The sequence below is a fragment of the Bufo bufo genome, chromosome 1 (assembly GCF_905171765.1).
Source record: "Bufo bufo chromosome 1, aBufBuf1.1, whole genome shotgun sequence".
NCBI lineage: Eukaryota > Metazoa > Chordata > Amphibia > Anura > Bufonidae > Bufo > Bufo bufo.
In genome coordinates this window covers 184,036,172-184,060,474 of record NC_053389.1, presented here as the reverse complement: position 1 = coordinate 184,060,474, position 24,303 = coordinate 184,036,172, and positions in this window count along the sequence as shown.

Here is a 24,303-nt window from a genome sequence, read left to right as displayed (position 1 = left end):
GCTGTGTTACAAAGTGAAACTAATAAGCCTGGGAACAATAGATCACCCATAATGCAGTACAGTCAGCCAATCAGCAGATGGTCATCCCCTGTGAAGTCATAGCCCTATAGAAATCCTAATCCCACCCAGTCTCAGTCATTTTACAGTGAACTGAGCATAGGGTCAATGTTTAACAAAGCTTCTTGGATAGGGAGACTGCAGGGAAAGTGCAGGGACAGTGTAAGGAGATTATAGGAAAAGTTTTTAAACACTGTAGGGAGATCAAGGGAATTTAATAGATACGCAGAAATATTATGCATTGATTCTCAAATTGGGGTGAATAAGTAGTGTAAATTAACTGTTATTGGGGTGTCCCCTTTGTTAAATAGATAAGCAGATCTACTAGGCCTTGATTCTCAATTTGGGTGAATAAGTAGTTTAATTTAACTGTTATTGGGGTGCCCACTAGTGTTGATCGAGCACCAAAGTGCTCGGGTGCTCGGGCCGAACACCTCGGGATGCTTGGGTGCTCTACCGAGCATCTGAGTACAATGGAAGTCAATGGGAAAACCTGAGCATTAAATCAGGCACCCCCTGCTCGAAAGAGGGGAGGGTGTCTGGTTTATAGGGGGAAGGTCAGAAATTGATGGAAACAGTAGCAAAATGGTTCGGGAACAGCATAAGGAGAATGTCTGGTTGCATCTTGGACTCCCAGGTTGCTGCTGGGAACGATGTTGTCCGAGTAGTACGCCACTTTTACAGACTGACAATAATACACCCAAAACCGAAGATAAAAATGATTTTAGCAAAAAAATTGTTAGGAAACATTCTTTCCTGTATATTTACTTGTATATAAAGTGCAAGTGCTGCCAAAAATTACACGGAAGAGGCACTCCGATACAACCTGTATATCACATAATGGAGGGCCTCATTCACATTGTGGTACAATTGTTCAGGTAGTGGGACACCTACACTCATAAAGCCTATGCAATAACTGAAAGGGCTGCCAAAAATTACAAGGAACCGGCACTCCAATACACCCTTTGTTACACATAAAGGAGGGCATCATACACACCCTTTAAAAATTATGATTGATGGCCTGCTGGTGACCCTCAAAAACATTTGGAGCAAGGGCCTGATAAGCTGACCATCGAAAAAATTATGGTTGAGGGCCTGCTGGTGATATGACCCTGTAAAAGATTGTAGGTGAGGGTCTGCAGGTGAGCTGACCCTGTAAAACATTATATGCGAGGGCCTGTAGGTGAGCTGACCCTGTAAAACATTATATGTGAGGGCCTGCAAGTGAGCTGACCCTATAAAACATTATATGCGAGGGCCTGCAGGTGAAATGACCCTGTAAAAGATTGTAGGTGAGGGCCTGCCTGAGCTGACCCTCTAAAAGGTTGTAGGTGAGGGCCTGCAGGTGAACTGACCCTGTAAAACATTATATGCGACGGCCTGCAGTTGAGCTGACCCTGTAAAACATCAGGGGTGAGGGTCTGCTGATGAGCTGACCATCGAAAAAATTATGGTTGAGGGCCTGCTGGTGAGCTGACCCTGTAAAAGATTGTAGGTGAGGGCCTGCAGGTGAGCTGACCCTGTAAAACATTATATGCGAGGCTCTGCAGGTGAGATGACTCTGTAAAAGTTTCTAGGTGAGGGCCTGCTGGTGAGCTGGCCCTCTAAAAGGTTGTAGGTGAGGGCCTGCAGGTGAGCTAACCCTTTAAAACATTATATGCGAGGGCCTGCAGTTGAGCTGACCCTGTAAAACATTAGGGGTGAGGGCCTGCAGATGAGCTGACCCTGTAAAACATTATATGCGAGGGCCTGCAGGTGAGATGACCCTGTAAAAGATTGTAGGTGAGGGCCTGCTGGTGAGCTGACCCTCTAAAAGGTTGTAGGTGAGGGCATGCAGGTGAGATGACCCTGTAAAACATTATATGCGAGAGCCTGCAGTTTTGCTGACCCTGTAAAACATTGTAGGTGAGGACCTGCAGGTGAGCTGACCCTTTAAAACATTATATGCGAGGGCCTGCAGGTGAGATGACACTGTAAAACATTGTAGGTGAGGGCCTGCAGGTGAGCTGACCCTGTAAAACATTATATGCGAGGGCCTGCAGATGAGCTTACCCTGTAAAACATTATATGCGAGGGCCTGCAGGTGAGCTGACTGTGTAAAACATATGCAAGGCCATATATGCGAGGGCAATATATGCGACGAATAAGCATGTTGATATGATGGAAAAGGAGGAGGAGGATGAGAAAAGGAAGATTCAACCATATACCTTTTTTGTGGTGGAAGAGGTGCATGGGAATATACTGTATTCAATACATTATAAACAACATATTTATAGTGCCTTTATGTTCATCAGCTTTCCTTTGGTCGAGTCGATAAGTCAGGGTCAATCCAGGCCTTGTTCATTTTTATAAGAGTCAACCTGTCAGCATTTTCAGTTGACAGGCGGATATGCTTATCTATTATAATGCCACCAGCAGCACTAAATACCCGCTCAGACAAAACGCTGGCGGCAGGGCAGGCCAGCATCTCCAAGGTGTAGAACGCCAGTTCGTGCCACGTGTCTAGCTTGGACATCCAGTAGTTGTAAGGCACTGAGGGATCATTGAGTACGCTGACCCGGTCTGCTATGTACTCCTTCACCATCTTCCAATATTTTTCCCTCCTTGTGACAGTAGGCCGCGCATCATGGTGAGGGTGCTGGCGGGGTGTCATGAAACTGTACCAAGCTTTGGAGAGTGTTGCCCTGCCTCTATTGGAAGTACTGTGTGTTCCCCTTGTCTCCCCTCCTTGGTTGCCCAAGGATCTACGGACTCTGCCGCCAGCGTTTTTAGATGGAAATTTTTGAAGCAATTTTTCAACAAGGACCTTTTAGTATTGCACCATTTTGCTCGTCCTCTCCACCAGAAGAATGAGAGATGAGAAGTTCTCTTTGTAGCGGGGTTCGAGAAGGGTGAAGGGCTGTTATGGCCCATGAACAGGTTGGAACAAGAGTTAGGGACCACTCAATTGAGACGACCTTGACGCGGTGAGTGGCTTACTATGCTTTGGCCAAAATATAAACCAATGTCTCATCCAGCATGGAGGGCAGAGTGCTGGATGTAGTGTGCGATCACATTTGCATTTTCCGTTTGTGTATGTATTTCGCCATAGTGATGTGCACCTGCAGGCAGGTTGTGCGGACTCAACCCCCTATAAATTTTTTTCTTTGTAACCAGTAATCTGTGTTGTCTAAAATGCGTATAACGTGCGGGTCGCTTATGAATAGCGGAAGCTGACTGGAAAGGCGACGACCATGTTGCAGCTGGTATTCCATTACTGCCCTCTGCTGCTCACAAAGCCTGGCCAACATGTGGAATGTGGAGTTCCAGCGCGTGCTCATGTCGCACAACAGCCGGTGAGCTGGAAATTTCCAGCGCTGCTGCAGGGTGGAAAGACCGGCTGAAGCTGTCGATGACTTGCGTAAATGTACACACACAAGGCACACCTTCACCAGTAGCTCAGGCAAATTGGGGTAGGTTTTGAGAAACTGCTGAACCACTAAGTTTAAGATGTGGGCTAGGCATGGGATGTGTGTGAGCTTTCCGAGCTCCAAAGCCGCCACCAGGTTACGACCATAATCAGACACAACCATGCCTGGTTCTAGGTTGAGTGGCGGGAGCCACAGCTCTGTCTGGTCTCTTATTCCCTGCCACAGCTCTGCGGCGGTATGCTGTTTGTCCCCTAAGCATATCAGCTTCAGCACGGCCTGTTGCCGCTTCCCCACTGCAGTGCTACACTGCTTCCAGCTACCGACTGATGGCTGAAAGAGGATAATTCTGAGGTGGAAGTGGAGGAGGAGGTGGAGGAGGAGAAGTGGGGGTTGGAGCCACTAACATAGGTGTTGGCTGAAACCCTGATGGAAGTAGGGACCGCAATCCTTGGCGTGGGTAGCACCTGTGCCATTCCAGGGTATGACTCGCTCCTGGCCTCCACAACGTTCACCCAATGTGCCGTCAGGGAAATGTAGCGTCCCTGGCCGAAAGCACATGTTCATGTGTCAGTGGTTAAGTGGACCTTCCCAGTAACTGCGTTGGTCATGGCACGTCTGATGATATGGGACACATGTTGGTGTAAGTCAGGCATGGCACACCTTAGAAAACAGTGGCGGCTGGGGACTGCGTAACGTGGGGCAGCCACGGACATCTGACTGTGGAAGGCCTGTGTCCACAAGCCTAAATGGAAACATTTCCAGGACCAGTAATTTGGAAAGCTGCACATTTAGTGCTATGGCCTGTGGGTGGGTGGATGGGTATTTGCGCTTGCGTTCAAATGCCTGGGGTAAGGACATTTGGACGCTGCTGTGGGACACTGAAGTGGATGTGGTCGCTGATGGTGCTTGCGAAGGTCCAGGTGCAGGGCGCGAGGCATCCGGGCCTGTGCCTTTGACAGGGGATTGGCTAACACGTACAGGGCTGGCTTTAGGTGTTCAGGCTCCCTGTGCGAGCTAATTTTGTGGCACCCCCCCCCCCCCCTTCCCGGTTCACCTAAACATACACAAAGAGGAAAACAATCTTTGTAACAAATAGTTTTTCACACAATCTCGGCCCGGCCTGCTGTAAGAGACCGACTGCGAGCTGTGTCCAGTGGCAGATCTAGAGCCTGGTCTCGGGAGGGGCACTTCCAGATTATTTTCTGTCCGCCGCCACAAAACAATGGTGCTTATAGAACAGACTACACAGTGTAGAGGTATACTGTATATTGTGTGGCACAGTGTATGCTATATGTGTATAACAGACATATTTCACATGAAAACTTACAATTACGGCCTAGTGCCTTCAGCCTATCAGAGGAAGGGACACGCTTCTCCCTCCCCTGCCTCAGCACAGCCATCTGTATCGCTGTCCTGAGGACGGCGATACAGATGACTATGGAAATGAGCACTTCCACAATGGAAGTGTTCATCTCCCTGTGCCCCCGCGTCCCCGCCCCATCCCCTACCGCGCCCCTGGATCCGCCAGTGGCTGTGTCGGCCGCACAGCTCGCACACCCCAAAGGCCGGCCCTGAGCACGTAACACAGGGGAAGAGGAGGCAGTGGTGTGACCCGCAGACACAGATGGCAGACCCAGGCGATTGTCTCACTTATTACGGTGCTTGGATGCCATGTGGTGGTGAGGTTGCTAGTTTTCACGCCCCGTATCGATTTGGTACGGCACAGGTTGCAAACTACTAGGGATCGACCGATTATCGGTTTGGCCGATATTATCGGCCGATATTGAGGATTTTGAACGTTATCGGTATCGGCATCTATTTTGCCGATATACCGATAATGTATTGGGAACACAGAACGCGCTGCTCTCAGCGCGTTCTGTGTTCCCTCCGCAGCACAGGGGAGAAGGAAGCAGTGTCTCCTCCCCCTGTGATGCTGCTGCCGCTGCCTCCAATGACAGGACGGAAGACAAGAGGAGGGGAGGGGCTGTGGCCGCTGCGCCACCAATGAAGATGAGTCTTTCATTAATTCAAATACAGGAGGCGGGAGCTGGCTGCAGAATCACATAGCCGGCTCCCGACCTCTATGAACGGCAGCTGCGGTCCGCGGTAGTTAACCTCTTAGGTGCCGCGGATCGCAGCTACCGATCATAGAGGTCGGGAGCCGGCTATGTGATTCTGCAGCCAGCTCCCGCCTCCTGTATGTGAAAGAGAGGTATCTTCATTGGTGGCGCAGTGCGCCCCCCCCCCAAGCAGTGCGCCCCCCACCCCAATAGTAAAAACATTGGTGGCGCAGTGCGCCCCCCCCTCAAGCCCCCTAGTATTAGTCATTCTTTTATCGTCCGCACTTTCCTAAAAAAAGCGCCATACTGCGGAACACCTACCCCTTTTGCGGTGCTGCAGATCCCTTCCCCTCTGTACTTCAGTCCTCTCTCTGCTTTCCACCTTCCTAGGTTGGGTCAGTGACTTCAACATCAACCACCTCCTTTTCCACTTCCTCACTCTGCTGATCCTTCTGACTTGTTGACCTAACCACTACTTCAGTGATTGACAGCTGTCTCATCCACTTCATCAACCTCTTGAGACAGTAATTGCCGTTGACTTATTGGCCACAGTAGTATAGTGGGACATGTCTCGTCAAACTCAAAGTGACAGGTGCCCGCCCCTTTTTCACACTATAACCCCTCCCAGAAATGCCCTAACCCCACCAATATCCGCCCATTTCTCACCCCTCGCCGTCCCAAACCACGCCTAAATGCCTCCCACTTTGATATGATTTTTATATCATTTCATATGGCTTAATGAAAATTTTATATCAAATGATAAGCTTTTCATATCACTTTATAAGTCCTTATCAAATGATAAGCTTTTATTAACACTTTATATCTCATTTATAACATTTTGATACGGTTTTATACCACTTTTATATCATTTTGTGATTTGATATCACTTTGATATCATTTTGATATGACTTTTATATATCGGCATGCCCCGGCATGTCCAAAAGACGTATACGGCCGGGCGTCTTTTAATTATAATAGCAACGATAAAAAATCAACGATGCCAAAATTTTTATCATTTTAAAAAGTTTTATAAATTTTTCTTTATTTACAACACGTCAACTTACATTTTTAACAACCACTTAGGGACCGACAAGTTTGTGTGTATTTACAACAGTGTATACATAATTGTTTCATGCGCTTTGCTACAAAGGAGCGCACAACACGATAATTTTTTCTAAAATCACTCGTAAACATTTTTAATACACTTTCAAAAGGTATTCCTTTAGCTATACAATGTAAGATATAGATGCAGTAATGGCCGCAGACCGAACTAGCAACGTCCTGGATTTGTCTGTTTTGATACCTTATAGTCTTAAAATTTTTATATAAAATTTTTATAAATTCAGCAGGAAATAGCTCACTCGACGGCGATAATCCATAACTATCAGAAAATATAGATACATCGTCAGGCTGTAATATAATTAAAATCCAGTGTCGTCCCCGCTTATATAAATTGTCCGTATTTACAATGTAGGCCGCCGGGCGGTCGATGATTTTATTTTTAGGTAATAAATCTCACGGAAATACACCTTTAAATATGCGACGGGCGTGAATGACAGTTTTAATAACACGGTAATTTCATAATTATTCAATTTTATTGAAAATTATATAAAACTTCCCTTCTATTATTTATTTCAATAATGTTTTCATGAACTGAATACACAATCATGTTAATAGTGTTTACAACTGGCTCAGCAAATCTAATTTCAGCTCTGAGTATTTTGCTTTTTACTAGCGAGAAATGATCGCCGGGTTCTTGATCCGGCGGTAAATCAAAAGCGAACAATGTGTAGCCATTCAAAAATTCGGACCGGGGGGGCGTGGCTTGCTCATGGCGGAGTAGGACGCAGGGAAGTGAAGCTCTCCCGCCATCTCCGCTTGATGTGCTATTCCTACAAGAATACCTGCTTGTTAGAGATCCCTGATGGGCCGCAAGACTGCCAAGGGGCCACAGGAGCCTGCACAACAGCCGGAGGGGTCCGGAATACAGAAGTTTTTCGGCTCACAGTCGAGCGGTACTGGGACTGCAGAGACGCCCAAGATGGCGACCGGGAGAAATGCACCCGCTGCTGTTGGAAGTACGAGCCCGCCCCCTACTGATAAAGAGCCTAGAAGCCCGGCATCCAGTGTGGCAGACGGAGAATGGGATCTCCGCACTTATTTGCAAGCGCTGCCTACTAAAGATGATCTGGCGCAGTCGGTACAGAGGCTGGAGCAGACTTACCGTTCCGAGATGGAGACCCTTAACCACCTCAGCCCCCAGTGCTTAAACACCCTGAAAGACCAGGCCATTTTTTACACTTCTGACCTACACTACTTTCACCGTTTATTGCTCGGTCATGCAACTTACCACCCAAATGAATTTTACCTCCTTTTCTTCTCACTAATAGAGCTTTCATTTGGTGGTATTTCATTGCTGCTGACATTTTTACTTTTTTTGTTATTAATCGAAATTTAACGATTTTTTTGCAAAAAAATGACATTTTTCACTTTCAGTTGTAAAATTTTGCAAAAAAAACGACATCCATATATAAATTTTGCTCTAAATTTATTGTTCTACATGTCTTTGATAAAAAAAAAATGTTTGGGTAAAAAAAAATGGTTTGGGTAAAAGTTATAGCTGTACAAACTATGGTACAAAAATGTGAATTTCCGCTTTTTGAAGCAGCTCTGACTTTCTGAGCACCTGTCATGTTTCCTGAGGTTCTACAATGCCCAGACAGTACAAACACCCCACAAATGACCCCATTTCGGAAAGTACACACCCTAAGGTATTCGCTGATGGGCATAGTGAGTTCATAGAACTTTTTATTTTTTGTCACAAGTTAGCGGAAAATGATGATTTTTTTTTTTTTTTCTTACAAAGTCTCATATTCCACTAACTTGTGACAAAAAATAAAAACTTCTATGAACTCACTATGCCCATCACGAAATACCTTGGGGTCTCTTCTTTCCAAAATGGGGTCACTTGTGGGGTGGTTATACTGCCCTGGCATTCTAGGGGCCCAAATGTGTGGTAAGGAGTTTGAAATCAAATTCTGTAAAAAATGACCTGTGAAATCCGAAAGGTGCTCTTTGGAATATGGGCCCCTTTGCCCACCTGGGCTGCAAAAAAGTGTCACACATCTGGTATCTCCGTACTCAGGAGAAGGTGGGAAATGTGTTTTAGGGTGTCATTTTATATATACCCATGCTGGGTGAGAGAAATATCTTGGTCAAATGCCAACTTTGTATAAAAAAATGGGAAAAGTTGTCTTTTGCCAAGATATTTCTCTCACCCAGCATGGGTATATGTAAAATGACACCCCAAAACACATTCCCCAACTTCTCCTGAGTACGGAGATACCAGATGTTTGACACTTTTTTGCAGCCTAGGTGGGCAAAGGGGCCCATATTCCAAAGAGCACCTTTCGGATTTCACAGGTCATTTTTTACAGAATTTGATTTCAAACTCCTTACCACACATTTGGGCCCCTAGAATGCCAGGGCAGTATAACTACCCCACAAGTGACCCCATTTTGGAAAGAAGACACCCCAAGGTATTCCGTGAGGGGCATGGCAAGTTCCTAGAATTTTTTATTTTTTGTCACAAGTTAGTGGAAAATGCTGATTTTTTTTTTTTTTTTTTTTCATACAAAGTCTCATATTCCACTAACTTGTGACAAAAAATAAAAACTTCCATGAACTCACTATGCCCATCAGCGAATACCTTGGGGTCTCTTCTTTCCAAAATGGGGTCACTTGTGGGGTAGTTATACTGCCCTGGCATTCTAGGGGCCCAAATGTGTGGTAAGGAGTTTGAAATCAAATTCTGTAAAAAATGACCTGTGAAATCCGAAAGGTGCTCTTTGGAATATGGGCCCCTTTGCCCACCTAGGCTGCAAAAAAGTGTCACACATCTGGTATCTCCGTACTCAGGAGAAGTTGGGGAATGTGTTTTGGGGTGTCATTTTACATATACCCATGCTGGGTGAGAGAAATATCTTGGCAAAAGACAACTTTTCCCATTTTTTTATACAAAGTTGGCATTTGACCAAGATATTTATCTCACCCAGCATGGGTATATGTAAAAAGACACCCCAAAACACATTCCTCAACTTCTCCTGAATACAGAGATACCAGATGTGTGACACTTTTTTGCAGCCTAGGTGGGCAAAGGGGCCCATATTCCAAAGAGCACCTTTCGGATTTCACAGGTCATTTTTTACAGAATTTGATTTCAAACTCCTTACCACACATTTGGGCCCCTAGAATGCCAGGGCAGTATAACTACCCCACAAGTGACCCCATTTTGGAAAGAAGAGACCCCAAGGTATTCGCTGGTGGGCATAGTGAGTTCATGGAAGTTTTTATTTTTTGTCACAAGTTAGTGGAATATGAGACTTTGTATGGAAAGAAAAAAAAAATCAGCATTTTCCACTAACTTGTGACAAAAAATAAAAAATTCTAGGAACTCGCCATGCCCCTCACGGAATACCTTGGGGTGTCTTCTTTCCAAAATGGGGTCACTTGTGGGGTAGTTATACTGCCCTGGCATTTTCCAGGGGCCCTAATGTGTGGTAAGTAGGTAAATGACCTGTGAAATCCTAAAGGTGCTCTTTGGAATATGGGCCCCTTTGCCTACCTAGGCTGCAAAAAAGTGTCACACATGTGGTATCGCCGTATTCAGGAGAAGTTGGGGAATGTGTTTTGGGGTGTCATTTTACATATACCCTTGCTGGGTGAGAGAAATATCTTGACAAAAGACAACTTTTCCCATTTTTTTATACAAAGTTGGCATTTGACCAAGATATTTCTCTCACCCAGCATGGGTATATGTAAAATGACACCCCAAAACACATTCCCCAACTTCTCCTGAGTACGGCGATACCAGATGTGTGACACTTTTTTGCAGCCTAGATGCGCAAAGGTGCCCAAATTCCTTTTAGGAGGGCATTTTTAGACATTTGGATACCAGACTTCTTCTCACGCTTTGGGGCCCCTAGAATGCCAGGGCAGTATAAATACCCAACATGTGACCCCATTTTTGAAAGAAGACACCCCAAGGTATTTAATGAGGGGCATGGCGAGTTCATAGAAATTTTTTTTTTTTGGCACAAGTTAGCGGAAATTGATATTTTTAATTTTTTTCTCACAAAGTCTCCCGTTCCGCTAACTTGGGACAAAAATTTCAATCTTTCATGGACTCAATATGCCCCTCACGGAATACCTGGGGGTGTCTTCTTTCCGAAATGGGGTCACATGTGGGGTATTTATACTGCCCTGGCATTCTAGGGGCCCTAAAGCGTGAGAAGAAGTCTGGAATATAAATGTCTAAAAAATTTTACGCATTTGGATTACGTGAGGGGTATGGTGAGTTCATGTGAGATTTTATTTTTTGACACAAGTTAGTGGAATATGAGACTTTGTAAGAAAAAAAAATAATAATTCCGCTAACTTGGGCCAAAAAAATGTCTGAATGAAGCCTTACAGAGGGGTGATCAATGACAGGGGGGTGATCAATGACAGGGGTGTGATCAATGACAGGGGGGTGATCAATGACAGGGGGGTGATCAATGACAGGGGGGTGATCAGGGAGTCTATATGGGGTGATAACCACAGTCATTGATCACGCCCGTGTAAGGCTTCATTCAGACGTCCGGATGCGTTTTGCGGATCCGATCCATCTATCAGTGCATCCGTAAAAATCATGCGGACATCTGAATGGAGCTTTACAGGGGGGTAATCAATGACAGGGGGGTGATCAGGGAGTCTATATGAGGTGATCACCACAGTCATTGATCATGCCCCTGTAAGGCTTCATTCAGACGTCCGGATGCGTTTTGCGGATCCGATCCATCTATCAGTGCATCCGTAAAAATCATGCGGACATCTGAATGGAGCTTTACAGGGGGGTAATCAATGACAGGGGGGTGATCAGGGAGTCTATATGGGGTGATCACCACAGTCATTGATCACGCCCCTGTAAGGCTTCATTCAGACGTCCGGATGCGTTTTGCGGATCCGATCCATCTATCAGTGCATCCGTAAAAATCATGCGGACATCTGAATGGAGGTTTACAGGGGGGTAATCAATGACAGGGGGGTGATCAGGGAGTCTATATGAGGTGATCACCACAGTCATTGATCATGCCCGTGTAAGGCTTCATTCAGACGTCCGGATGCGTTTTGCGGATCCGATCCATCTATCAGTGGATCCGTAAAAATCATGCGGACGTCTGAATGGAGCTTTACAGGGGGGTAATCAATGACAGGGGGGTAATCAATGACAGGGGGGTGATCAGGGAGTCTATATGGGGTGATCACCACAGTCATTGATCACGCCCCTGTAAGGCTTCATTCAGACGTCCGGATGCGTTTTGCGGATCCGATCCATCTATCAGTGCATCCGTAAAAATCATGCGGACATCTGAATGGAGCTTTACAGGGGGTTGATCAATGACAGGGGTGTAATCAATGACAGGGGGGTGATCAGGGAGTCTATATGGGGTGATAACCACAGTCATTGATCACGCCCCTGTAAGGCTTCATTCAGACGTCCGTATGCATTTTGCGGATCCGATCCATCTATCAGTGCATCCGTAAAAATCATGCGGACATCTGAATGGAGCTTTACAGGGGGGTGATCAATGACAGGGGTGTAATCAATGACAGGGGGTGATCAGGGAGTCTATATGGGGTGATCACCACAGTCATTGATCATGCCCCTGTAAGGCTTCATTCAGACGTCCGGATGCGTTTTGCGGATCCGATCCATCTATCAGTGCATCCGTAAAAATCATGCGGACATCTGAATGGAGCTTTACAGGGGGGTGATCAGGGAGTCTATATGGGGTGATCACCACAGTCATTGATCATGCCCCTGTAAGGCTTCATTCAGACGTCCGGATGCGTTTTGCGGATCCGATCTATCTATCAGTGGATCCGTAAAAATCATGCGGACATCTGAATGGAGCTTTACAGGGGGGTAATCAATGACAGGGGGGTAATCAATGACAGGGGGGTGATCAGGGAGTCTATATGGGTTGATCACCACAGTCATTGATCACGCCCCTGTAAGGCTTCATTCAGACGTCCGGATGCGTTTTGCGGATCCGATCCATCTATCAGTGCATCCGTAAAAATCATGCGGACATCTGAATGGAGCTTTACAGGGGGGTGATCAGGGAGTCTATATGGGGTGATCACCACAGTCATTGATCATGCCCCTGTAAGGCTTCATTCAGACGTCCGGATGCGTTTTGCGGATCCGATCTATCTATCAGTGGATCCGTAAAAATCATGCGGACGTCTGAATGGAGCTTTACAGGGGGGTGATCAATGACAGGGGGGTAATCAATGACAGGGGGGTGATCAGGGAGTCTATATGGGGTGATCAGGGGCTAATAAGGGGTTAATAAGTGACGGGGGGGGTGTAGTGTAGTGTAGTGGTGCTTGGTGCTACTTTACTGAGCTACCTGTGTCCTCTGGTGGTCGATCCAAACAAAGGGGACCACCAGAGGACCAGGTAGCAGGTATATTAGACGCTGTTATCAAAACAGCGTCTAATATACCTGTTAGGGGTTAAAAAAAACACATCTCCAGCCTGCCAGCGAACGATCGCCGCTGGCAGGCTGGAGATCAACTCTCTTACCTTCCGTTCCTGTGAGCGCGCGCGCCTGTGTGCGCGCGTTCACAGGAAATCTCGCGTCTCGCGAGAGGACGCGCCGGCGCGTCCAGGAGGAATGAATCAACCACCTCCAGGACGCGTCTGTGCGTACAGCGGTCCGGAGGTGGTTAAAGCGAACCTTTCACCTGGATTTCACTTAATAAACTATCAAAAGTACCTTATAGATCATCCTCATTGTGTTAGCACACGGTCTTGTCCCGCTTTTCTGTCATGTATATGCATGGAAAAATCGCTTTATAAAGTACTCTCCTCCAGCTCCACAAGTCACGGTAGAAGTCAAGGGGGTAGCCCTTCCCTCACTCCAGGCTGTAACTCCCCTGCCCTAACCCCGCCTCTATGCAGTCTAATTGACACCCGGCTCAGTCGCCGGGACCGCGCTTGTACAGGCGGCGCATGCGCCGTCGGACTCAAGCGCGATCCTGTAACTGAATCGCGCGTGAGGAAGAGAAGACAGGCAGGCATCGGGGACAGCGCATGCGCGATTCAGTTACAGCATCGCGTTTGAGTCCGACAGCGCATGCGCCGCCTGTACAAGCGTGGTCCCGGCGACTGAGCCGGGTGTCAATTAGACTGCATAGAGGCGGGGTTAGGGCAGGGGAGTTACAGCCTGGAGTGAGGGAAGGGCTACCCCCTTGACTTCTACCGTGACTTGTGGAGCTGGAGGAGAGTACTTTATAAAGCGATTTTTCCATGCATATACATGACAGAAAAGCGGGACAAGACCGTGTGCTAACACAATGAGGATGATCTATAAGGTACTTTTGATAGTTTATTAAGTGAAATCCAGGTGAAAGGTTCGCTTTAAGGGGGAAATCACGCATCTGGGCACCAGAGTGGAGGCCTCAGAGAAGGTGCAGGAGTCCTTTCACGACCAGCTGGAGGACCAGCATAAGGTACTGTCGGCGCATTTGCAGCAGATAAATCATCTGCTATCCCATGTAGACGACCTTGAGAATCGCCACCGCAGGAATAACCTGCGGATCCGGGGGGTAGCGGAATCGGTCCCCACATCTGAGCTGGAGGCGACGATCCAGACCTTCTTCGGTTTGCTACTAGGGGACTCTGCTAAACTGCCGTTGGAATTGGATCGTCTGCACAGGGCCTTGGGTCCTAAATCTAATGATGCCTCCAGACCGAGGGACATTGTGTGCAGGGTGCACTTCTTTAAAGTGAAAGAAGATATTTTAAGAGCGGCCAGACAGGTGGACACTCTGGAACTTGGAGGGTCTTCAGTCCAGATTCTACCAGACCTTTCCAGGCGCACTATTCAACTCAGAAGGGCGGTGAGGCCCTTACTCACCTTGTTAAAAGAGAAGGAGATCCCATACAGGTGTGGCTTTCCTTTTCAGCTGCATGCCAGGAAAGATGGCAGGTCGGCGGTGTTCAAGGATCCGGAAGATCTTCCCAAGTTTCTGGAGACTTTGGCGCTCCCGCGTGTCTCACTGCCGGAGTGGCCGACTGTTCCGGAGCCTGCGCCATTGCCCCAGAGGGAGAGGTGGTCTGAGGTCTCCCCAAGGGCCTCCAAACAAAGGAGATCGCCGAGAAGCTGAAGCTGGACTCTTTAGTCTAGGGGTCACTTAATATTTTGCAGAGGCCGATTAATGGGCTGTTATTGTGGGTCTCAGTTATGTCCCATATAAATGTGGTTACAGCCGGTTGGCTGTCCTGTTATGTTTGCTCATAATGAGTTCCTAATGTTCAAGATTTTGTGGGGAACGGGCGTTATGTTTATATGGAGTAAGCTGCTGCATATCGAGTATTAGACAGGAGGATAGTATGGCCACATGGGTCAATAATGTATTCTTGTTACAGGATGTATTTCTATATTCTGGGTTCTTCTTTTCTTTTTTTTTTTCGAATAGCATTTTCTTGAATGTCAGTTGGTTCTAACACATGGAGATGGTGGGGGGGGGGGCCTGCTTTGTCATCTAGGGCTTGTGGGTAGTGGACGGACGTTATGCTCCACCACCTAATGTTACTTACAAGTAATATCACTGCCTTGCATTGCGAGGGCTTATTTGTTATATGTGTCTGTTGTGTGTTTCCCCTGGTGTGTCTTGTCCTCCCTTGGGTAATGGTCTTACCCTTATATGTTTGGTATCCATCGGATTATATGGAAATAACTATTAAATGCTATGGCTTCCGTTAAGGTTTGCTCTTATAATGTCAATGGCCTAAATGAACCGGTTAAGAGGAATCAGATATTATATAACCTCCATAAGCAGAAAGTGGGTATAGTCTTCTTGCAGGAGACCCACTTTAAAAGGGGACATGTCCCCGCGTGCAAAAATAGGTACTATACCACATGGGCTCATAGTACATATGCTGAATCTAAATCTAGGGGAGTTGCTATAGTCATCCACAAGAATGTGCCATGCTCCATTCTGGATACTTACCAAGATGATCAGGGCCGTTACTTGTTCCTGAAAGTTAATATTGCCACTAGATTGATGATTTTGGCTAACTTGTACTGTCCCAACACAGGTCAGAGTGGTTTTGCAGATGCGGCCTTTGCAGCGTTGGAGGACTTTGCAGACGGCGTGTCGATTATCTTGGGTGGAGACATTAATCTCCCTCTGGATGCTAAATTGGACACGTCATCAGGTGAGTCTTCAATTTCTCCTGGGGTGGCCTGGGGCTTCCAGAGACGCCTACATTCAATGCTCATAATTCATACCACCGCCTAGACTATGTGTTTATCTCACATGATTTACTAGATTTGCACCCGACTGCGGCGATAGAGCCTATCATCTTTTCTGACCACTCTCTGACATGGGTTGCTCTGGACCTGGGAGACCCCACTTGTACAAAGGGCTCTTGGAAGCTAAACGTTAATGTATTGAAAGACAGTGTGTGTGTGGCTGACATTAAAAGGGTTATTGAGGAGTTTATGGAGGTTCATGCTGGAGATACCTCTAGAGCCACTATTAAGTGGGAGGCTCTCAAGTGTGTGATTAGGGGTTGCTTGATTTCCCATGCGTCCCGATTGAAGAAGATAAGATCCATCCAGATTGTAGAACTGCTTAAAAAAATAGCAGAGTTAGAAGGGTGCCATAAGAATAGTCTGGATCCAAAGGTGTATCAGGAGCTCTGTGATGTTAGGAATGCCTTGCGGAAACTCATTGACCAGAAATATTTAGGGGCCAGAGACATACTTAAAAGTTTGTATTATGGCTTGGGTGACAAAAGTTGCGACCGCAGACAGCCTCTGGTTACATTCCTTCTCTCAACTGTAGAGCGGGGGGAAGGTACATGCTACTGGTGACATTTTGAAGGAGTTCCAAGCCTATTATGAGAAACTATATAGTCTGAACGTAAAATATACAGATTTAGCACCTGAACTTAAAGTTCAAAAAATAAGACAGTACTTATCAGGGTTGAAGGGACCTAAACTATCGAGCGTGGATAGTGCAGGCTTGGAGGGGGAGGTAACCGAACAGGAGATTAAGGGGGTCGTGAAAACACTGGAAGTAGGTAAATGCCCAGAGCCAGATGGGTTTACACCCCGCTTTTATAAAAATTTCCTAGACGAGGTGTCAGGGCCCTTGAAGGATATGTGTAATTCTATGGATCGAGGAGATATGTTTCCGGCGCAGGCGGTTACGGCACACATCTGTGTTATCCCTAAACCAGGAAAGGACCCTTCGGTCTGTAGTAATTACCGACCAATTTCTTTAATCGACATTGACGTTAAGATATATGCTAAAATTTGGGCAAACAGGCTGAAGGTTCATATTCCTTCCCTGGTTTATGCGGATCAAGTGGGGTTTGTTCCCGGCAGAGAGGCGAGAGACAATACTATTAGATCCCTGGCTCATATTGCAAGGGCTAAGGCCAATAAGATGCCTCTCTGTCTACTCTCAGTTGATGCGGAAAAGGCGTTTGACCGCGTGGACTAGGGTTTCCTTAGGGACACCTTGCAAGCGTTTGGACTAGGACCTATTATGTTACTTAGGATAATGGCTCTCTACAATAAGCCAAGAGCTCAGGTGAGAGTGAATGGCGCGTTATCTTCCCCGTTTGAGATTCACAACGGGACCCGCCAGGGGTGCCCGTTGTCACCATTACTGTATATTCTGGTCATGGAGTTTCTGGCAAGGGCACTTAGAGCTAATGCGTCCATAAGGGGCCTTTATTTTGGAACACAGGAATCTAAAATTGCCATCTACGCAGATGATCTACTGATATACTGTTTCGACCCTGTGGTTAGTTTACCGAATATCACAAAGGAATTCTCTATATTTGGGGATTTAAGCAACTTCAAGGTGAACTTCCATAAATCCGAAATACTGAATGTCACGGTTCCACACACCACTGTGCAAGCCTTGAAACAGGCTTTTCCGTTCCAATGGAGGTCGGATTACATTTCTTATTTGGGGGTGTCTATCCCAGCCCGTTTAGAGAACCTGTATCAGCTGAATTTTTCTGCAATAATGGCAGAGATTAAAAAGGATCTCACTGCCGGGAAGCATCTGCCATTGTCGTGGTTTGGAAGAATACACGCGCTAAAAATGAATATACTCCCTAGGATTTTGTATCTTCTTAGGACCGTCCCCATGCCATTGCCGTGTGTGTTCTTCGAAACCATGAGATCCATGTTCCTAGATTTCATCTGGGCTGGGGCTTCACCTAGGTTAGGGATTAAGTTCCTCTTTAGAACTAAGGACAGAGGTGGAGTAGGTGTCCCTGATATTAAGTTATATCATAGAGCGGCTATCCTTGCGTACATATTAGACTGGTTTCATAAGAGGTGGGTTGGGTTTGAGAGAAATGAGATGGGAGTCCCCCCTCAAAATCTTCTTTGGGTACCTAAAGCTTCCCGTAGTCGTAGACTCCCGCTTATCACGGCAGGTGTTCTTCAAGTATGGGATAGATGTGCTGTTGCATTGGGTTGTTCGACTTTCCCAAGTCCTATGACACCATTTTTTGACAACCCGGTTTTCCCGTTGGGTATGGGGAGAAAGGAATTACTGGGTTTTTGCAAAGGGGAAGATGTTAGGGTACGGCAAATGTTCACGGGGACCTCAATTCGACCATTAGACGAATTACCAGGCCATGAGGGTAGAGGGGCGTGGATACTGTATAGTGGGTTGAGGAATTTCGTGCTATCCTTGGGCCCGTTAGAAGCGCTTTCTAAGGATTTAACACCCTTTGAGGCAGTGTGTTCACAATCATCCCCTCCTACGCATTTGGTGTCTCTGGTGTACAGGCTGCTTCAGGAGAGTGTTGGGCCTCCCTCTTCCTTGCCTTATGTTCAGGCATGGGAGAAAGAACTTGGCAAAGTATTCTCTATTGACCAATGGATGAAATCATTTACGCTGTCTCACAAGTCCTCCATATGCTGTGGGGTGCAGGAAAAAAATTACAAGGTCCTTTCTAGGTGGTACAGGACTCCTGCTATCTTGCATTCCTTTTATCCGGATTGTTCTAATATATACTGGAGATGTTTGGAGGAGGTTGGTACAATGTCCCATATATGGTGGCAGTGCAAGAAAATAGTTCCCTTTTGGTCTGCACTAAACGAATTATATAATCGTGTAACGGGCTCGACGTCCAACTGGACCCCGGAGGAAGCTCTCCTATCGATGTTTGCCGGTTCCATTCAGGTAGCTAAGAGGGGACTCCTGAGATTTTTTGTACAGGCGGCTCGTTTGGTGGTGCCGAGACACTGGAAGTCTCAGGATGCTCCAAAGGTGGGGGAATGGCTAGAGACGTTCGAGAATATACGCAGAATGGAGGAATTAATAGCTGAGGATGTGGGAACGCCATGGCTTCTTTTTAAGGGGTCTCAGGAGTTCTCTGATTGGCTAGAGCAGGCCAGTACCTCTCCGGTTACTTCAGGGTGAATGTTTTTGGTTTCATGGGGGCTACCTTGTTGTTGGCTTTACCCTTATGTGTCGTGTGTGTGTTGTGTTAGTTTGTCTAACCCGTTTCTCTTGTTTACAGGTCTATGCATACGTTTTTTCTTTTTGGGGAAGTATTTTGTGCCGGGGGTTTCTTAATATGTGCGGATATCTTCAATCAGGATGTGTAGCCCTAATGTTATTAATTGTACTGTGATTTCCATGATGTACTTGTGCATGTTGTCACATATTTTATCTCAATAAATTGATTGAACAACAAAAATTCGGAGCGGTCCACGGATAAAGCGTTGTCAGCCTTATACTTTCCCAAAATATGCATGAGCGACATATATTCTCGAACCGCTGATTCGTCTTGTAAATTAGGTTGAAACGGTTTTGCGGGTCCAAATATAAGGCCGCATGATTCACATTATAGTGGTTGAAGCACAAAGGATTTCTTTGGTAATGACCTGAAAATGACTCCACAAACGTTAGTATTAGTGTTCTCGGTATGTTCCCCAGAAAAAGATTCTCGTGGTTAGATATGCGAGTACCGGCGGGTATACTATGCACTTTAAGCGACGCGCGATCGACCGAATACTTTGCGTTAGCAGTTAACAGAGCGCGACTGTGCCCGATTCTCACAGCGGGTGATACTTGTACTCTTTTGACAAACAGGGAAGCGTTCTGTATTTGAACCTTAAAATGGGGCGCCTCGGCGGACATAAGGCAGAAGGTGCCTTTGTTTCTGGTCAATTTTATCTTTAGATCTAATCCGTTCAGTATAAACTTCGGTTGATTAAATATATCGGCGTAAATGGGTCCCATTAATTCCACACTTCTAGAGCGTGCGGTATACTGCGCTCTCTTGGCTAAGCCGGCATTACGACCGTCGAGAGCCCGGTCATCATGATGGCCGGCTGTGTCTTTATAGAATAAGCCGGCGGTAAATTGGGCTGCTAAAGTTTGAGAATTATAATTTATTAGGGCCTCTACAGGGAGTGCAGAATTATTAGGCAAGTTGTATTTTTGAGGATTAATTTTATTATTGAACAACAACCATGTTCTCAATGAACCCAAAAAACTCATTAATATCAAAGCTGAATATTTTTGGAAGTAGTTTTTAGTTTGTTTTTAGTTTGAGCTATTTTAGGGGGATATCTGTGTGTGCAGGTGACTATTACTGTGCATAATTATTAGGCAACTTAACAAAAAACAAATATATACCCATTTCAATTATTTATTTTTACCAGTGAAACCAATATAACATCTCAACATTCACAAATATACATTTCTGACATTCAAAAACAAAACAAAAACAAATCAGTGACCAATATAGCCACCTTTCTTTGCAAGGACACTCAAAAGCCTGTCATCCATGGATTCTGTCAGTGTTTTGATCTGTTCACCATCAACATTGCGTGCAGCAGCAACCACAGCCTCCCAGACACTGTTCAGAGAGGTGTACTGTTTTCCCTCCTTGTAAATCTCACATTTGATGATGGACCACAGGTTCTCAATGGGGTTCAGATCAGGTGAACAAGGAGGCCATGTCATTAGATTTTCTTCTTTTATACCCTTTCTTGCCAGCCACGCTGTGGAGTACTTGGACGCGTGTGATGGAGCATTGTCCTGCATGAAAATCATGTTTTTCTTGAAGGATGCAGACTTCTTCCTGTACCACTGCTTGAAGAAGGTGTCTTCCAGAAACTGGCAGTAGGACTGGGAGTTGAGCTTGACTCCATCCTCAACCCGAAAAGGCCCCACAAGCTCATCTTTGATGATACCAGCCCAAACCAGTACTCCACCTCCACCTTGCTGGCGTCTGAGTCGGACTGGAGCTCTCTGCCCTTTACCAATCCAGCCACGTGCCCATCCATCTGGCCCATCAAGACTCACTCTCATTTCATCAGTCCATAAAACCTTAGAAAAATCAGTCTTGAGATATTTCTTGGCCCAGTCTTGACGTTTCAGCTTGTGTGTCTTGTTCAGTGGTGGTCGTCTTTCAGCCTTTCTTACAGTAGCTTGGCCATGTCTCTGAGTATTGCACACCTTGTGCTTTTGGGCACTCCAGTGATGTTGCAGCTCTGAAATATGGCCAAACTGGTGTCAAGTGGCATCTTGGCAGCTGCACGCTTGACTTTTCTCAGTTCATGGGCAGTTATTTTGCGCCTTGGTTTTTCCACACGCTTCTTGCGACCCTGTTGACTATTTTGAATGAAACGCTTGATTGTTCGATGATCACGCTTCAGAAGCTTTGCAATTTTAAGAGTGCTGCATCCCTCTGCAAGATATCTCACTATTTTTTACTTTTCTGAGCCTGTCAAGTCCTTCTTTTGACCCATTTTGCCAAAGGAAAGGAAGTTGCCTAATAATTATGCACACCTAATATAGGGTGTTGATGTCATTAGACCACACCCCTTCTCATTACAGAAATGCACAACACCTAATATGCTTAATTGGTAGTAGGCTTTCGAGCCTATACAGCTTGGAGTAAGACAACATGCATAAAGAGGATGATGTGGTCAAAATACTCATTTGCCTAATAATTCTGCACGCAGTGTATATACGCTCTATATACGCTCTATACGTATAAAGGTTGTCGCTTCTTGAAATCAATGTATCGCTGAGCGTTATGTCCAATTGGTTAAAGAGGCTTGCGATAGGGTAGTTAATAAGGGCTACGCGGGAGCCGTCGGGTATGGCTGTGTTATTGGGACTAACGATTCTGCAAACGACCTGTAACAGAGTGTAACAGAGTGTTATTTAGGTCGTAAAAATATTCACCGCTGCCCGAGATGAAGATCTCCAAAGGCGCCTTGTCGGCGATTGCGGCGATTGGCTGCACCTCTACATAAAGCGATTTTTCAATACTTGTTTGCGTAGGCGGTATTTGAAAGATATCCAGCTCTGATTTAACGTACTCGGCCGATGCGTTATGTACAAAAGCCATAGCGTCTGATTAGTGAACGACTTCTTGTTTTCTGGCGACGACGTCTCTTAGGTGGCGATACTTTATTCTTAAAATGTGGCAGGACTATGGCGTCGCGGATGCGCTTTCTTTTCCTCGTTTTCTTGCGAATTTGCACAATACCGGAGCCTTCCTCGTCGGAACAAACCACGAAATAAACCCGCGAGACCAGAACCGTACATGAATTCGTCGCCGTGAAACCCTTCCAAACCATGCGCCGCTCAGACCTGTGACGAGTTAGAAGAAGGAGCGCATATAAGTATATTGCTGCAGAGTAACTGACCATGGCAGCCAGGACTTCAGTAGCATCCTGGCTGCCATGGTAACCGATCGGAGCCTCAGCATTACACTTCTGGGACTCCGATCGGAACTGCCGCTGCCACCAATAATTTTTTGGGGGGGCACTCCCACTCGCCATATGAATTTGGCGATCCCTACGCCACTGACACAGCCTAGGCAGGCTCCTGCCTTTAGCAGGAGCCTGATCAGGCTTAGATATACCATGGCAAGCCGGGTGCCTGTGAAGGCGTCCGGTTGCCATGGTAACCATCGGGGCTGACACAGCAGCGCAGCGCCCGATGGTGGGTTCCACTCGGCCATCCTGAAATCGAAAGAAGTGCGGGGGGGGCACAGTTATGCACAGCAGCGCAGCCCCGATCTCCTCACCATTCACTGAGGAGATCCGGGCTGCGCCGGTGAACTCTGAAAGACCGGACAGCTCCCCTCCTCCTCCTTCTACACTATTCTCCGATGTGCCGATCTATAATTAATTGTGCAGCGTTTAGAATGGAGCCGCGCATGCGCGGCTCTGTTTCAGACGCGGCACAAAGGAATATAGATCTGCGCATGCGCTGCCGCCCGGAGCCGTGCTCATTCGCGCTTGTGATGCCAGAGTTTTTCTCTGCAAGCACGGCCCATGGATGCGGCCGTCGAGCGGTGGCCGTATCCCTGGGCAGCGAAGATAAACAATTGATTTGGAGAATTAGATTTTACAAAGAACAGTAAGTTTTTTTTTAATGCTATATATTTAGAAAAATGTTCACTTAGGGGTATACAATTTAATCAAATATGATGATGAAGATGGGAATACCCCTTTAACAACATTGTAGGTTTGCAAGGTATATAGTCCGGTCTGTTATACTTTTGCGTGACTATTTCGGTAATTTTACCGCTTAATTCCACAGTTCTTAAAAGCTGAACGTAACTACTGCCGACAAGTCGATGTTGAATGATGTCGGTACAAACAAACATTGTATAAAATCCGGCTTTAATATCGGGATGAATTTTTCTCTTTATAGGTAAAGAATCATTATCTTTTGTTGAAGCTAAATCAGCGTCCACGAAACGCTCTAAAACAGGTAAACCAGAGTCGTTGTAGCACAAAACGATGTGCTCAGAGTCTACATTCTTGATCGAGCGAACGATTCTGTCAATAAACGGTTCTGTCAATATCGTCGTATCTTAACCACAATTGATCAGGCGGTATTTTTATAGATTCAAGTTTATTAATTGCTTTAATCAGTTCGTGCATATTAGGGTAATAACCTGATTTAACAAAATACTCTCTGAGCGGTTCGTCGCGATGTAGAATACGCCATCTCCGGGACCTAAGGTTTCCCACGTATGTGGGTACTGAATCTCCACTAAAGCCACTTCATAAGGGCCTCGAAGATGAACGACTTTTGCTAATTTAGTGGTGTAATCGGCGATGGTATTTTCGGGGTAAAGTTTGGTGGAGGCGTTGCAGGGCAGCGTGATAAAAAAACGATCCGTCTTCCATACATGCTCATCAACTGTTTTTTAGACACCCAAGAGTTAAACTTTTCGGGGTATCCGACCCACTTTACCAAATACGACGTTTCTCCCCTAATCTTCTTATTTTTCACGATTTTTTCTATCCGATAAACGCGTCTTTTATCGAGGGGTACTTTTTGGACCTCTTCAGGGTAGAACGAGCCTTCAATGAGCTCGTCAGCCAGATCTTTCAACTTATAAAGGGGTCTGAGTCCCCTAGGGCTTACAGCGTAAATGGTAAATATCTCGTCTGTATAGGTTTGATCATACCCCTTCGAGAACGTTCCCTTATAGCGAACAAATCTGACGTGATCGCCTATTTTTAACAACGGTTTGTCTTTTTTAATAGCGGTCTAATGTCCGTAGATATTTCTCCAAATGGTTAAAGAGTTTTCTTTCGTCACATCAACGGGTCGACACCTTATGGTTCTGTGATACGCGTAATTATAACTATACACCAGGTCTTGTAACTTGTCGATGTAGCTGTACGTGTTTTGTT